The sequence below is a fragment of the Chiloscyllium plagiosum genome, chromosome 43, assembly GCF_004010195.1.
Source record: "Chiloscyllium plagiosum isolate BGI_BamShark_2017 chromosome 43, ASM401019v2, whole genome shotgun sequence".
NCBI classification, from domain to species: Eukaryota; Metazoa; Chordata; class Chondrichthyes; order Orectolobiformes; family Hemiscylliidae; genus Chiloscyllium; species Chiloscyllium plagiosum.
Window position 1 is genome coordinate 8,778,445 of NC_057752.1, and position 14,607 is coordinate 8,793,051.

General features: G+C 39.0%; 1 protein-coding gene across 6 annotated transcripts in view; it reads right to left on the bottom strand.

Moving 5' to 3' along the window:
* tank (TRAF family member-associated NFKB activator) overlaps positions 1 to 14,607 on the bottom strand; it is a 64,712-nt gene that overhangs the window by 2,959 nt on the left and 47,146 nt on the right. For 5 of the 6 annotated variants that reach the window (XR_006310008.1, XR_006310006.1, XR_006310005.1 and 2 more), the window contains one exon: positions 4,423 to 4,550. The exons of the other annotated variant lie outside the window; for it this stretch is intronic. The gene's annotated coding sequence lies outside the window, so the exon portion shown is untranslated. The remainder of the gene's footprint in view (positions 1 to 4,422; positions 4,551 to 14,607) is intronic. 6 annotated transcript variants of the gene reach the window in all.

The following is a 14,607-nucleotide window of genomic DNA, read 5'->3' on the forward strand; positions in this document are numbered from 1 at the left end:
TTTAAAGTGTGCATTTTGTTATTCAAAAACCATGTGGAGACCCCTCACTATCAACTGTCAGACTTGTCCTGAGGTGAGAAAAGAATATCCAATTCCTCAGCAAACCCATTTTCAAAACTCCTCAATGTACATGACTATTGGAAGATAAATAATGGTTGATCATTTCCACTGGTCAATGAGACAGGAAAGAGGGCATAAATTGAAGGCAATCACAAAAAGAGTTAAAGAGGTTTGAAAGAAAAATCTTTATGCAGAGAATGATTAGCATGTGGAATTATCTGCGAGAAGCTTCTGTTGAAGTCAAGTCAGCCAATTTAGTTAAAAGGAAATTAAGTAGGTGCTTAAAATGGGAACATGAAAGGTTATGACAAGAGAGTAGGACAGTGGGATTAAGCTAGGTGGCTGGATGGAGAAAGCATGGACACAAACACGATGGGCCCCATGCCCTGTTTCTGTACTGCAACATCCCTTGTTTTTATAGAAATAACATAGCTGCATGCAACTTTTCTGAAAATAATAATCAAGCTCTTCAGAGATTTTTAAAAACATATTCTCAATCCCCAGATGAGAGCACTGCTTTATAATCATTTCCAATCTATCATACCATGGCTATATTAATCCGCACATTAGATACTCTTTTGACAGAGTTGATCCCTTATGTGCATACAACAGATTGCTTTAGATGTTTAAACTTCAGCTTTCTTTATTTCTTTATCATCTATAAATCACAAAAAGCGTTCCTTGCAACCACATAGTGACAATGAAGAAGCATTTTAAGCTAACCAATGAAAACAGAAACTTCCAGTCATAGCCAGAATTTTGCAATTTGCTTGGACTGTTTTGATAAAGAGGTTTTCATGTTGACATCTTCACATTAATCAAGCCTAATGCTGGGAATTCTCCTGATGTCTTTGTCAACATCCCAGCTACAACCACTACTATCTCAAGTTAATCTGGTCATTTATCCAATTGTGTTTTGGGGACAATGTTAGTGCATAAGGGCTGCTGTGTTTGCCAAAAATAATCACTTTTTAAAAATGGTTTTTATTGGGTAAAGCAATTTGAGCCATTTCAGAGCCATAAAGCAATATATAAATGCAGGTATTATTAGTTTCGTTGCTGCTACCCTTCCAAAAGCCATCTTCAACATGTACAGAAGCTGAGCTATGTATCTCTGCTTCACATTCATTGACTTATTATAAAGGAGGAGAAAGTGAGATCTGCAGATGCTGGAGATCAGAGCTGAAAATGTGTTGTTGGAAAAGTGCAGCAGGTCAGGCAGCATCCAGGGAACAGGAGAATCGACGTTTCGGGCATTGATTCCTGAAGAAGGGCTTATGCCCGAAACGTCGATTCTCCTGTTCCCTGGATGCTGCCTGACCTGCTGCGCTTTTCCAGCAACACATTTTCACTTATAATAAAGGAGGGTCTATATTCTCCACCAAGTTTCTCAAAAGTGTAGACATTAGAATAAAGCGATGTTCCTGACTTTTTAACTCATCCCACTTTATTTTTCTAAAATTACAAAAAGTGACAAAATAATTTCCAAGATACTTTGCAGAAGTTAACAATACAAGAATTTTAAGAAAGCACAATATTCTGCATTGTAAATCCTATATTTGTAAGAACCCAAAATGAGAGAGAAGCTTTTTAACATATGCTGATTACATTTGAAACAGATAACATGCTTAATTGTAAACAGAGCTTTCCTACAGACAGTAACCCAACTCAAGAGGTTTGGAATTTGAATGTTAAAGAAATGTAATGCTTGTGTTGGATGTCCAGGAGACTTTCTAAGAAAATCTAAGAAAAATGGCGAGCATGGAAAGGAAGAGAGGCTATAGTTACTTTTTGGCCTACCAATAATAGGCTTTGATTGAGCATTGTTCTAACTGCAGGACAGGGGAGGTGTGTACAAACTGGTAAAATACAAGTTCCAGACTGTTATTAGGAAGACCTTCTGCAGACAAAGAATAATCAATGTCTGGACAATATCTGAGAAGGTAGTGAGGCAAAAAAATTAGATCGAAGGAACAATTTGATACCATCTGGTGGAAATGGGGATTTGTGAAAAGATGAGCTATTTGGAAAAACAGACTATTCTATCTGTATGGAGCTTTGCAACTCATCACTGAGTATCACTGCAGATACAACCCAATCTTCTCAGCTCCAATTAAAAAAATGCTAAACTCTTATGATTCTTTGTGTAACTGTAATCCCTCACCCTAAGAAATCTAAACTGTACCCTTTCAATTGCTGTCATATCTTCCCATGCCTGGGAAGCGAATATGCTTGGGAAGGTGCTGGTCAAGTTTTAGTTAAAGCAAAGCAAGCCAAATAAACACAATAATTTTGAAAAGATTTGGGTACACTACTTCACTGCTTCTTTTATCCTTGAACTTTTACCTTTCCTTCTATCCTCTGACTTAAGCCTTTTCCATCTGCCAAAATGTCAACTCCAGCTGGGAGAGAGCAGAATGATGACAATTGCATACATGGCCCTGGCCTACGCTGTTCAAAGAATCAACCAGCAGAGGGCATAAAATCCCTATAATGAAATAGGAATCCACCTCTCCTGTTAGATTTATTCAAGAGCTTGATACAATGCCTCACAACATTTCCACTGACCTACCTTCTCAAACATCAGCTAAATTGACAGGGATTATATTGCAATTACTCTTGAAAAGACCTGCTTAGACATATGCATGTTTATAATGAGTCCTTATCCTATACTATCTTGATAGATGTGGTGAAAATGCAGCAAATAGATATTGTGCAAATTAATACATTCTTTGGCAGTGTTTTTAGCTCATGTATAGTTTTCATTTTGCAGCAAACACTTATGTTGTCAAAATATATGAAAGACCTTAATGCTAAGTATTATGAACATTTAGCAGGAAGAAAATCCCTGTTACAGTTGTGCACATCTCATTTGGACACCTACTGGGAGGCACAGGACTTCTCCAGGTGGAAATTTAGAAAAATGGATGACAAACTACTCTCTTAAGTTTCCCATCGATTTTAAGACAATTAAAGTTGCCCACGCTCCAGGATAGTGCTGGCAACTCCAGCGATTAGAATAAGTTTCTGGACAGTGTTGTGATATGAGCTTGCAAGTAAGGAGAAAACTCCTGTGGAACATTTAAATTTGCAAATTTTTGTCAATGGTCATAAAAATGTTGCAGCTGGGGAGGACAGTTGTAAGCAGGAGGTCATGAGATGAAACCTTCACAAATACAACCAACCAGATGTGGTAACCTTATGAACAGCAGCATTCTCAGCGACACAGACAAATCAGAATTCCATTTTATTCACTTCATCGTGATTCTGCACACAGGTCTAAAGCCACAGGTCTCTCAGAAGACTTTATTCCATTTCCAAATAGGACAAGACAGTGGTGAACAAGGTGCCAACATTTTCACAACTGAACCAGAACTAACAGCTGGACATGCAAATTTAGTAAATTACCAGAGTAATCAGATATATTTCAACAGTTCAATGGTAAGCTCATTACTTTGAATACTGAGCCAGATTAAATTAACATCTGGGTTTTTTTTGCCTTGTGGAAGTCTACAGATTTTAGTTGATAATATAAATGGCATTATGATTTAATCAATAAAATAAACATATTTGTTTTTTGAATAAATCCTAAAGAGACATGAACCAATCATATTATATTCCTTATGTGCAACATTTTGCTACAAAAATGACATGCATGTTCTTCTGACCTTTCTTTTCTTCCCCGCATTTCGTTCCCAAAAATAAAAGTCTGGCAAACAATTCTCAAAAGGAAATTGGGCAAGCACTTGAGAGAAATAAAACTTGCAAGGTTATCGGACTGACTGGATTGCTCCACAGAGAGCCAGCATGGACTTGCTGGACTGAATGGTCTTCTGTTGTGCTGCAATAATAATTCTCGAAGTTAATGAGCTTCCAGAAGAAATAAATGTAATTATAGCATTTAAAAATCTTTTTGCCCAAAGATATGAATATATAGCGTACTACCGATAAGACTAAATTCTCACACTTCAGCACACTTCTTTTTCCTGCACCATGCTTTTGTCACGCTTTGAGACATCTGCTTATATTTGCTTGAATAGACATGGTTGTAATGCCTGATTTACTACTGTATTTCCTTGTCTAAATGTTACCATCCTTAAGTTGTGTCTCCCAGCTCACCACCACATGCCATAAAATACTTATGTTAAACATTTACACGCTTGAAAAATATTCTCAGATCATTTCTACTGAAGATTACATTTAAAAAATGTCCCAAGTGCATTCAAATGCTCCTAGTTAAAGTCTCCTCAGCAATTCGGTTTTACCTTGTGGGAAAAATTACCATAGAACCAAGTGTAATAATGGTGAATCAGATAGAATAACAAATCTAACCATGTATTGAGAATATATAGTTATACTTACGGGCTGTATGCAAACCTGGAAGATATAGAAATGTTGGAAACTCTCTGTATTAAAGAAGGTTTACCGTGTGGTTTCTTGGAAATTAAGTTGACAGTTTAATGCGTGATGTTTCCAGAAAATCATACTACCTGAGGGGAGAAGACAAGTAAAACTTTTAGGAAGATAATGGAAAATGTTTATGGGCCTTAATTTCTGGAAATTGTTCTCACAGAACTAGGCAGCCATAAGGCAGAAATCCCTGTAGCTGAATGTCTCTGTCCATTTCTCAGCAGAGGCTTTTTTGGAACCTGATAAAGTTTACAGACACCAAATATTTCTGGCTACCTGATAAACTTTGAAAGGTTGAAATGTAACCATTTTCCAAAGACTTGGATCAAGCTTGATTTCACTCAGACCTATAGACTCATAGAAGTTTTCAGCCTATCATTTCCAAACAGGTCAATAAACATCTAACTCAAAGTGCCATTTTCCAGCTTTCATTCCATAGCCCTGGGGTAATGCAAATGCATATATAAATATTGCTCCAATGTTTTGTGAATTTTTCAATTCAACCACCCCTTCAGGCAGTGTATTTCAGACTTCTACCACCATTTGTCTGAAAGATATTGCCCTCAAATCCCCTCTTACCTTAAAGCTATGCTCCGGGTTATTGACCCCTCCACTAATGGAAATAGTGCCTTCCTAGCCCCAACAGCTATGACCCTCATAATCATATACACCTCCATCAGATTCCCTCTCAACCTTTACTGCTCCAAGGAAAATAACCCTAGCCTATGCTGGTTATTGCCACAATTGGAGTACTGCATGCAGTTCTGGTTACTACATTATAGGAAGGATGTGATTGCACTATAGAGTGTGCAGAGGATATTTACCAGGATGCTGGTATTCAGTCAATTCCATGATTCTATTATCTATCCAAATTCTATGATTCTATGATTCAATGAAAACATTTATCATAGCTCAAACCCTCCAGTCCAGGCAGCATCCCGGTAAATATCCTCTAACCCCTCTGTAGTGCAGTGGCATCCTTCTTATAATGTAGTGACCAGAACCATAGCAGTATTCCAGTTGTGGCCTAACCAACATTTTATACAGTTCCAGCATAACTTACTCGCTCTATTGTGACGAAATGTGCCTTTGAGAGGGGTTTGTCCTGTTTCTCTTGAAGACAGGTGTTGTAAACCTGGTGCTGAGGTGTCTGCTTCATGGAAAGTAATTAGCTTTGGGTTTTTAAAAAATTAGACAAAAGAAGCATGAATGGGCGGAGTCAGGCTCACACAGACCTAGAGTTTTAGTTTTTCTTTCAGTTGTTGAAAGTTGGGGTGTTTGGAATTGAAGCTGCTAGATACAGCTCTCTATCTGCTGCTGCAAAAAGCTTGACATCCCTCTCTGTTGCTAGATTCATTCTGACAGTGTTCCTTCTCCTGGACTGGAGGAGATAGCGAATGAGGAAAATCTGTTTTTTATGAATTTACCTTTGCCAAGCTTGTGTTTATAGGATGCAGCAATATTGAAACAGTTGATGAGTAGTAGTGAGATAATATTTTATTTTGTTAATTATTTTAATAGAGTTAAAGTCATACCAATTCTTCTTTTTGTTTTTGCTTTGACTGTGGTGCAAGAATAATGTATGCTTTGCTTAAACTCTAGTAGTTTGACCAATGAAATCACATCTGAAACACAGCACTCTAACACTTACCTTTAAATAAGATAAAAGTTAGGGACTAGGCTATCTCCTGGATATGTTTTGGGGAGGTTTGGTCTGGTTCATAACAAGCTGGGGCCTCTTATCTGGATCAAAATCACTAATTCCAGATTGGGTTTAGGATTATTGGACTTAAAGGCAGTGAGTGGATGAATGTTGGTGTTCTCCTTTCAGGTGTTGCATTCAGTTGGTTTTCATAGGGTGTGTCTTGTGTAATGATGGCTGTTTCAGAGGCTAAGAGTTTGCTAGGTGTGGCAGCAGTCTCTTGGGGTGATTTATAGATGGAAAGAAAAGCGAAGATTTTGGAATTGGCAGTCAGGCTGGAGTTGGGTTTGCCCTTGAGGAAAGGGAAGGTAATTGCAGCGATAGTTCAGCATTTACAATTGCCAGAAACACAATCGGAATAATTGAAAATGGCTAAAATTCAACTGCAAATAGAATAGTGTGAATATAGAGCATATGACATTGAACAGTACAACACAGGCATGGGCCCTTCAGCCCATGATGTTGTGCTGAACATGATACCAAATTGAACTAATCCCTTCTGTCTGTCCTTGGTCCATATCACTCTGTCCTTGCATATTCATGTGCATAACTAAACATCCCTTAAATGTTCCTATCATACGGTGCTTGCACCACCCTCCCTGGCAGTGCATTCCAGACTGCTACTACTGCCTGTGTAAATGCCCCTCACATCTCTTTTGAATTTTTCCCTAATCCACAAACGCATGCCCCTTAGTATTAGACATTTTACCTCTGGGAACAAGATTCTGACCGTTAACCCTAACTATATATCTCATAATTTTAACAACTTCTACCAAGTCTCCCTTCAGCCTCTGCCACTCCAGAGAAAACAACCCATGCTTTTCTAGCCTCTCCTTATAGCTCACACCCTCTAATCTAGGCAGCATCTGGTAACCTCTCTCCATAGCCTCACATCCTTCCTGTAATGGAGCGACCAGAATTCAATGCAACACTCTAAGTGTGGCCTGACCAAAGTCTTACAAAACTTCAACATGACATCTTGACTCTTGTATTCAATTCCCCGACCAATATGAAAAGGAAATGAAACAGTTTGAGTTACAATTGAAAACAGAAGAAAGGGATAAAAAGAGAACTTTTGAACCTAGGAAGTTGGAACTAAAAAGTGAGAGCCAACTTAAAACAGTGGAGGCAGAGGTGAAAGATAGGATTTATAACAAGGACAATGATGAAGAGCAAACCCATTGTAGACAAAGGCCTACTGGAGATCTGTTTAAATATGTCTGACCATTGCCTATGTTCAAGGAGAAGGACATAGTGGTATTTTTCATTTCATTTGAGGAAGTGGCTAGACAAATGAAATGGCCACTGACCATGTGGGTATAGGTGATTCAAAGTTGGAAGGTAGAGGTAGCGAGGTGATTGTCTCAGTATCAGAAGAGGCATCTGGGGTGCATGATGAGGTGAAAAAAGCCATCTTAAGTGCATATGAACTAGTACCAGAAACCTACAGACAACGTTTTAGGAATCTGAGGAGGGAATGTGGTCAAACAAACATAGGGTTTGAATGGATCAAACAAAGTAACTGTGATATGTGGATCAGGGCTTTGAAACTGGATCATATGATGCTCTTAGAGAGATGATTATTTTGAAGGAGTCCAAAAATTCACTTCCTGAAGTAGTGACGACTCATGTAGAAGAGCAGAGAGTTAAGACTGCAAGATTAGCAGCCGAAATGGCAGATGATTATGAGTTGGTTCAAAAATCAAAGTTTAGCTTTTGCCATCAATTTCAATTTGTGAGAAAAAAGAGAAATCCTAACGTGATAAGGGAAAAGGAGATCTCATTGAAGATAGTAAAGATAGTTTACCACAGTCTAAAAAGGAAACCCATGAGGGGGAAAGAGAAGTAAAGAAGCTCAGGTGTTTTCACTGTAATAAAGTAAACCAAATGAAGTTGTAGTGTTGGTAGTTTAGAAAAAGCACTGGGAAGGTGGATGTGGGAAAGCAGAATAAGCTAATGGGCTTTGTTAAAGTGGTAATGGAAAGGACAGGGGAAGGTAAAGCACTGTAAAACAATGTACAGCCTGGTCAGGGGTTGGTTGAGAAAAAAGTGCCAGATCACTTTAAAGAATTTATTTGTGAGAGTAAGGTTTACTTATGTATGCCAGGAGGAGCAGGTAAATAAATTAAGATTTTAAGAAATATCTGAGCAAGTCAATCTTTGATAGCGATAGATGAGGAGATATGTAATTCAGAAGGAGTGTTGCTAAAAAAGAGGTTAATATGTGGAATTCATGATGTGAAGAGCTGTGTTCCATTGTACAAGGTGAGGTTGGAGAGTCTGGTAAAAAGTGGTGAAGTGGTGGTGGGTGTAACAGAGAAATTCACGGTTCCAGAAATACAATTTTCCCTTGGCAATGCTAGAGTTGAATCATAGGAAGGAATGACGCCTACTGTGGTTGAAAAGCCAGTGGAAACTCAGGTAACTGAGGTGATACAGGAAGTATATCCTGGGACTCTTCCTGACTGTGTGGTAACAAGGTCACAAAGCCACAGGTGGAAACAAGAGGAGAAATCAATGAGTAAAGATAAGGAAGTTGAAGTTCAATTATCAGAGACTGTGTTTGAGCAAGTGGTTGAGAGAAAACACAAGAACAGGTGGAGCATAAAGTGGATATTTCTAGTTCAGAGAAATTAGCTGAATTACAACAGAAAGATGAAAAACTAAAGCACTTGTATCAAAAAGCATACGCAGAAGAAGAATCTGAGTGTATCCCAGAATGTTACTATCTTGAAGATGAAGACTTGATGAGGAAATGGAGACCATCACATCAACCAGATGAGAAATGGGCAGAAGTTCATCAAATTATATTACCAGTGGGTTATAGAAAGGAGGTGTTGCAGGTAGCACATCAATTACCAGTAGGAGGTCATTTGGCAGTAAGAAAAACACAAGCTGAAATACAAAAGCATTGTTATTGGACTGGACCATATAAAGATGTGGATGAATTATGCTGGACATGTCATACGTGTTAAGTAATAAGTAAACCTCAGGCAGTGATAAAACTAGCACCCTTAATATCCTTTCCAGAATTTGAAGAACCTTTTACAAGAGGTTTAATTGATTGCGTGGCGTCCCTCCCTAAAACAAAAAGCGGGAATTGGTATTTGGTGACCATAATGGATGTGTCTACTAGATTTCTACAAGCCATTCCATTATGCAGCATCATGGCTAAAAGGATTACAGAAGAGTTACGCAAATCTTTCATTAGATACAGACTACACATAGAAATACAATCGGATCAAACTTTACGTCAAAGCTGTTCAAGCAAGTTATGGATAGCTTAGGAACAAAACAATTCATACCATCCAGAATTGCAGAGAGAATTAGAACAGTGGCATCAAACTTTGAAGACCATGTTGAGGGCCTACAGTCAAGAGTATCCAGAGGCTTGGGAAAAAGAAATTCATTTGTATTTTTTTGCAATTTGGGATGCACCTAATGAATCAACTAAATTCAGTCCATTTGAATTAGTTTTTGGACATAAGGTGAGAGGACCACTGAAATAAACTAAGGAAAAGTTGATGAGTCAGAGTTCAGAGATTATGTATTTGGACTATGTGTCAAATTTTAGGGAGAGATTAAATAAGGCGGGTGAGTTGGCTAGATAGCATTTGAAAATAGCACAACATGTGATGAAACAAGAAGCAGACAAGAGATTAAAAATTCACAATTTTGTTCATGGAGAGAAAGTGTTAGTGTTAGTACCAGTGATAGGTGAACCTATAAAGGCAAGGCTTAGTGGGCCTCATCAAATTGAAAGAAAATTGAGTGAGATGAATTATTTGATAAGAATGCCAGAGTGTGTCACATGTATGTGCTCAAATGGTATTTTGGTAGGGAAGGAAAGCAAAAGGAGAACATGTTACTGGTTACAACTCAGAGTGAAGAACCAAAACCAGATAATTCTGAACTTGATATCCCTTAAACTAAATTGGATAATGAGGAAGTTCTCAAAAACTGGGGTTAATTATTGAGTTACCTTCTGGAGGAAAATTATCAAAATAACCTGAAAGAGTTATTACAATCACATGGGGAGATACATGGGAATAAACTGAGAAGCAGTAAACTGATTACGCATGATATTGATATAAGAAAAGCTATTCCAATTAAGCAAGACCCTTATAGGTTTAACTCTCTAAAGTTGGGACAGGTTCAAGAAGAGATTGAAAGCTTGCTCAAAGACAATATAATCGAAGTGAGTTGCAGCAAATAGAAGGAGAAAGTGAGGTCTGCAGATGCTGGAGATCAAAGTTGAAACTTTATTGCTGGAACAGCACAGCAGGTCAGGCAGTATCCAGGGAACAGGAGATTCGACGTTTCGGGCACAGGCCCTTCTTCAGCAAATAGAACTCAACTGTAGTAATAGTCTCAAATCCAGATGGTACCCAACAATTATGTGTGGACTATCGCAAAGTCAATGCAGTTACAAAATCCAATTCATATCCAATTCCACATTTAGAAGACTATCTTGAGAAGGTGGGACAAACAACTTACATTTCTAAGTCGGACATATCAGAGGTTACTTTTATCCGAAAGAGCAAAAGAAATTTCAGCTTTCATGACTCCAAATGGACTTAACTAGTTTAAAGTCATGCCATTTGGTCTGAAGAATGTGCCAGCCACATTTCAAAGACTAACCAAGATGGTCATTTTGGGATTACCCAATTGTGTGGTGCACATAGATGATTAGATGATTTCCAGTCATACATGGAAGGAACATTTGGAGCATCTATTGGAATTGTTCAATCGACTTCAGGAGGTGATAAACCTGGCTAAGAGTGAGCTTGCAAAAGTCCAAATTGTGTTCCCATGCCTTATCATTGCACATGGAAAGATGGCCCCACGGGTTGTGAAAACAAAGGCTTTTGGGAAGTGGGATGATGCTGCTCCTTTAACAAGGTTATGTTGTCCTTGGTTTCTTTTTCAGGAGGACAGAAAGACACAAGTTCCGAAATGTCTAGGGTTGATCTACTGATCTACTTGAGTAAGCAATGAAAGGGGAGTGGCCAGTTCTCCCAGCTCAGCTTTTCTCTGGTTTGTTTTGGTTTTAACAAGCAGAGTTGTGAAGCTGCTGGATCCAAAGAACTAGGTCCATGCTGATCCTCCCTCTCTCTGACATTTCTAAGAACCTGTGTTGGATTTTTATGGGGTGTTTATGGGGATTGTTGCAGGCATTTCGAACAGCATCATTAAGTTGGGATGATCTGTTGGGTTTTCAGATAGGCTAAGTTATTCTGTTCTCTTTTGTTTGTGTTTCATTTGCTAATCTTGCAAATAAATTCTGTTTTGTTTAAAACTGAGTTGTTGGGCCAGCTGCATCACTCCTGGAAGTTCCACGTTACTCCTGCTTAAAACAATGAGCAAAGTTAGGGTCTGGGCTACTTTCTTGAAATGCGTGAGAGTGTCTGCTCAGGTCCATAATAGATTGCGGGCTCTTTGCGGGATTTGCTCTGTAGTTCCAAATTGGGATTAGAGTTGTTGGACTCAAAGGCAGCGATTGATAGGTGTTAGTGTCTTTTGTTCTGGGTGTTGAATTTGGTTGATTTATACAGTGCTTGGGATAGCAATGGCTATTTCAGTCAGCAAGAGTTTTCTGGGGGTGGAAGAAGTGACTTTAGTCCAAGAAGGTGATTAAGTCCAAGCTGGAATTAATAGACAAGCTGGGGTTGGAGCTGCCTCCTTCCGTAAGGAAAGAAGAGATAATTACAGCAATAGGTCAGCATTTAAATTTGCTGGAAACACCATCAAAGTCTTTAGAGATAGTTAAAGTTCAATTGAAAATGAGGCAGCTTGAGGTTGAGGCAAAAGACAAGGAAAGGGCAACAGAGATGAAACTGTTTGAATTACAGTTAAAAGCAGAGGAGAGAGAAAAAGAATGAAAAGCCTGAGCAGAACAACAAGAAAAGGACAGAATTGCTTCAGCAGAACAAAAAGAAAAGAAGAGAGAAGAGAGAGAAAAGGAGAGAAGGGATAGGAAGAAAGAAAGGGAGTTTGAACTTCAGAAATTGGACAGGCACTTAGACAGGAAAGTCAGCTTAACATGATGGAGATGAAGGCTGAAGGTAAGCTCCGTGAGGAAGAGAGTGAGGATGAGCAAACCCATGGCAGCCAAAGGCCTGGTGGGGATCTGTTTAAATATATTCAAACATTGCCTTAATTTGATGAGAACAATGTGGAAACCTTTTTCATCTCATTTGAAAAGGTGGCTAAACAAATGCAGTGGCCGGTGACCATGTGGGTTTTGTTGATCTAAATAGAACTTGTAGGTAGAGCTAGTGAGGTATTCGCATCCCTATCAGAGGAGGTATCTGGGGAGTATGAGGAAGTGAAGAAAGCCATCTTAAGTGCTCATGAGCTTGAAACGGAAAGAGAAGTTAAAAAACTCCAGTGTTTTCACTGTAATAAAGTAGACCACATGAAATCACAGTGTTGGTGAATGAGGAAAAACACTGGGAAGCCAAATGTATAAAAACAGGATAAGCTAGTGAATTTTGTTGGGGTGGTAACAGAAAGCACAATGGAGGCTAGAACACTGCACCAGAATGTACAAGCTGGTCGGAGGTTGGTTAAGGAGCAAGTGCCAGTTCTTCTTAAACCATATACCTGCGAAGGTAAAGTTTACTCGTGTAGGCCAGGAGCAGCAGGTAAAGAGGTTACAATATTAATAGATGCAGGATTCTCTCCATCTGTGATGTTGAAAGCTGAAGAGATATGTACCCCTGAAGGACTATTGCCAGAAAAGGTACTAGTAATAGGAATTCATTGTGTGTGTGTGTGTGCGTTTGGGGTGGGGGGTTGTCAGTGTCTGTGAGAGAGAGAGAGAGAGAGTATGTGTGTGTGTATGTGAGTGTACAGGGGTCCAAGTCTGTGAGAGGGTGCATGTGGGAGTGTGGGAATGTGTGTGTCTGCAGGAGTGTGTTTGAGTGTGTGTGACACACACACACTCCCACAGACACACATTCTCCCATATTCACACATGCACCCTCTCTCAGACTTAGATCCCTTTACACTCTCACACACACATATACACTCTCTTTCACAGACACTCACAACCCCCTACCCCAAACATACACACACACAAATCCACATGCACACATACATATACGTTTGTGGGGTGAATTTATACTTGCAGAGTTACATTGCACTTTGCTCAAAAACTGCATGAATCCATGTAAGACCCTGTTAACACATTTTTTAGATTAGAATCAGTCTAAACATTATGGCACAGGCAACAGCATACAGGGGACTAACACCTTCAACATATTATCTAGGCTGACATCAATTGTTAAAGTTAACCTGAGAATGTTACTTTTAACAAAAGTTTTGTAATTTACAAATGAAAGAAGTGAAACTAACACGGTCACTCTAACAGATGAGAGACTTAACAAACAATCGAGGTATTTTTCAATGAATAATTTCAGTTACATCACACTGTAAACTTTTGCTATAAATTCTGTGTCTTACAATTGTGTACTCCACAACCACCTGAGGAAGGAGCAGTGCTCTGAAAGCTAGTGCTTCCAGTTAAACCTGTTGGACTACAACCTGGCGTTGTGTGATTTTTAACTTTGTACACCCCAGTCCAACACCGGCATCTCCAAATCATGAAGAAATGGAGACCATCACACATTCAAGCAGAATTTCATCATTCGTATTGCAAGTGGGTTATAGAAAGGAGGTGTTGCGAGTGGTGCATGAGCTACCAGTAGGGAGGCATTTAGGGGTGAGAAAAACTCAAGCTAAAATACAAAAAAAATTTTATTGGCCTGGACTGCACAAGGATGTAGTTGAATTTTGCCAGACATGTCATACATGTCAGGCCATTGGAAAACCACAGGCAGTAATAAATCCGTACCTTTAATACCTATTCCTGCATTTGAGGAACCTTTTACAAGTATCTTAATTGATTGCATAGGACCCCTATCTAAAACAAGTAGTGGGAATCAGAATTTGTTCACGATAATGGATGTGTCCACTGGATTTCCAGAGGCCATTCCAATATGCAATATCACAGCTAAAATGATTGTAGAGGAATTACTCACATTTTTCACTAAGTACGGATTACCCACGGAGATACAATCAGATTAAGGGTCAAACTTCACATCAAAACTATTCAAGGAAGCTATGATAGCTTAGGAATGAAACAATTCAAATCTACTGCATACCAAACAGCATGACTTTAAACTGATACAGTCCATTCGGCATTATGAAAACCAAAATTGTCTTTGCTCTTTTGGGCAAAGGTTCCTGCCAGTACCCTCTGAGCAAGTCCAACTTAGAAATATAAGTTGCTTGTCCCACCTTTTCAACACAGTCGTCCAACCGCGAAATAGGATATGCATCAGTCTTTGTAACTGCATTGACTTTGCAATAGTCCACACATAACCTCTGGGTACCATCTGTTTTCTGTCCACCAGCCAGTCACCTATCTA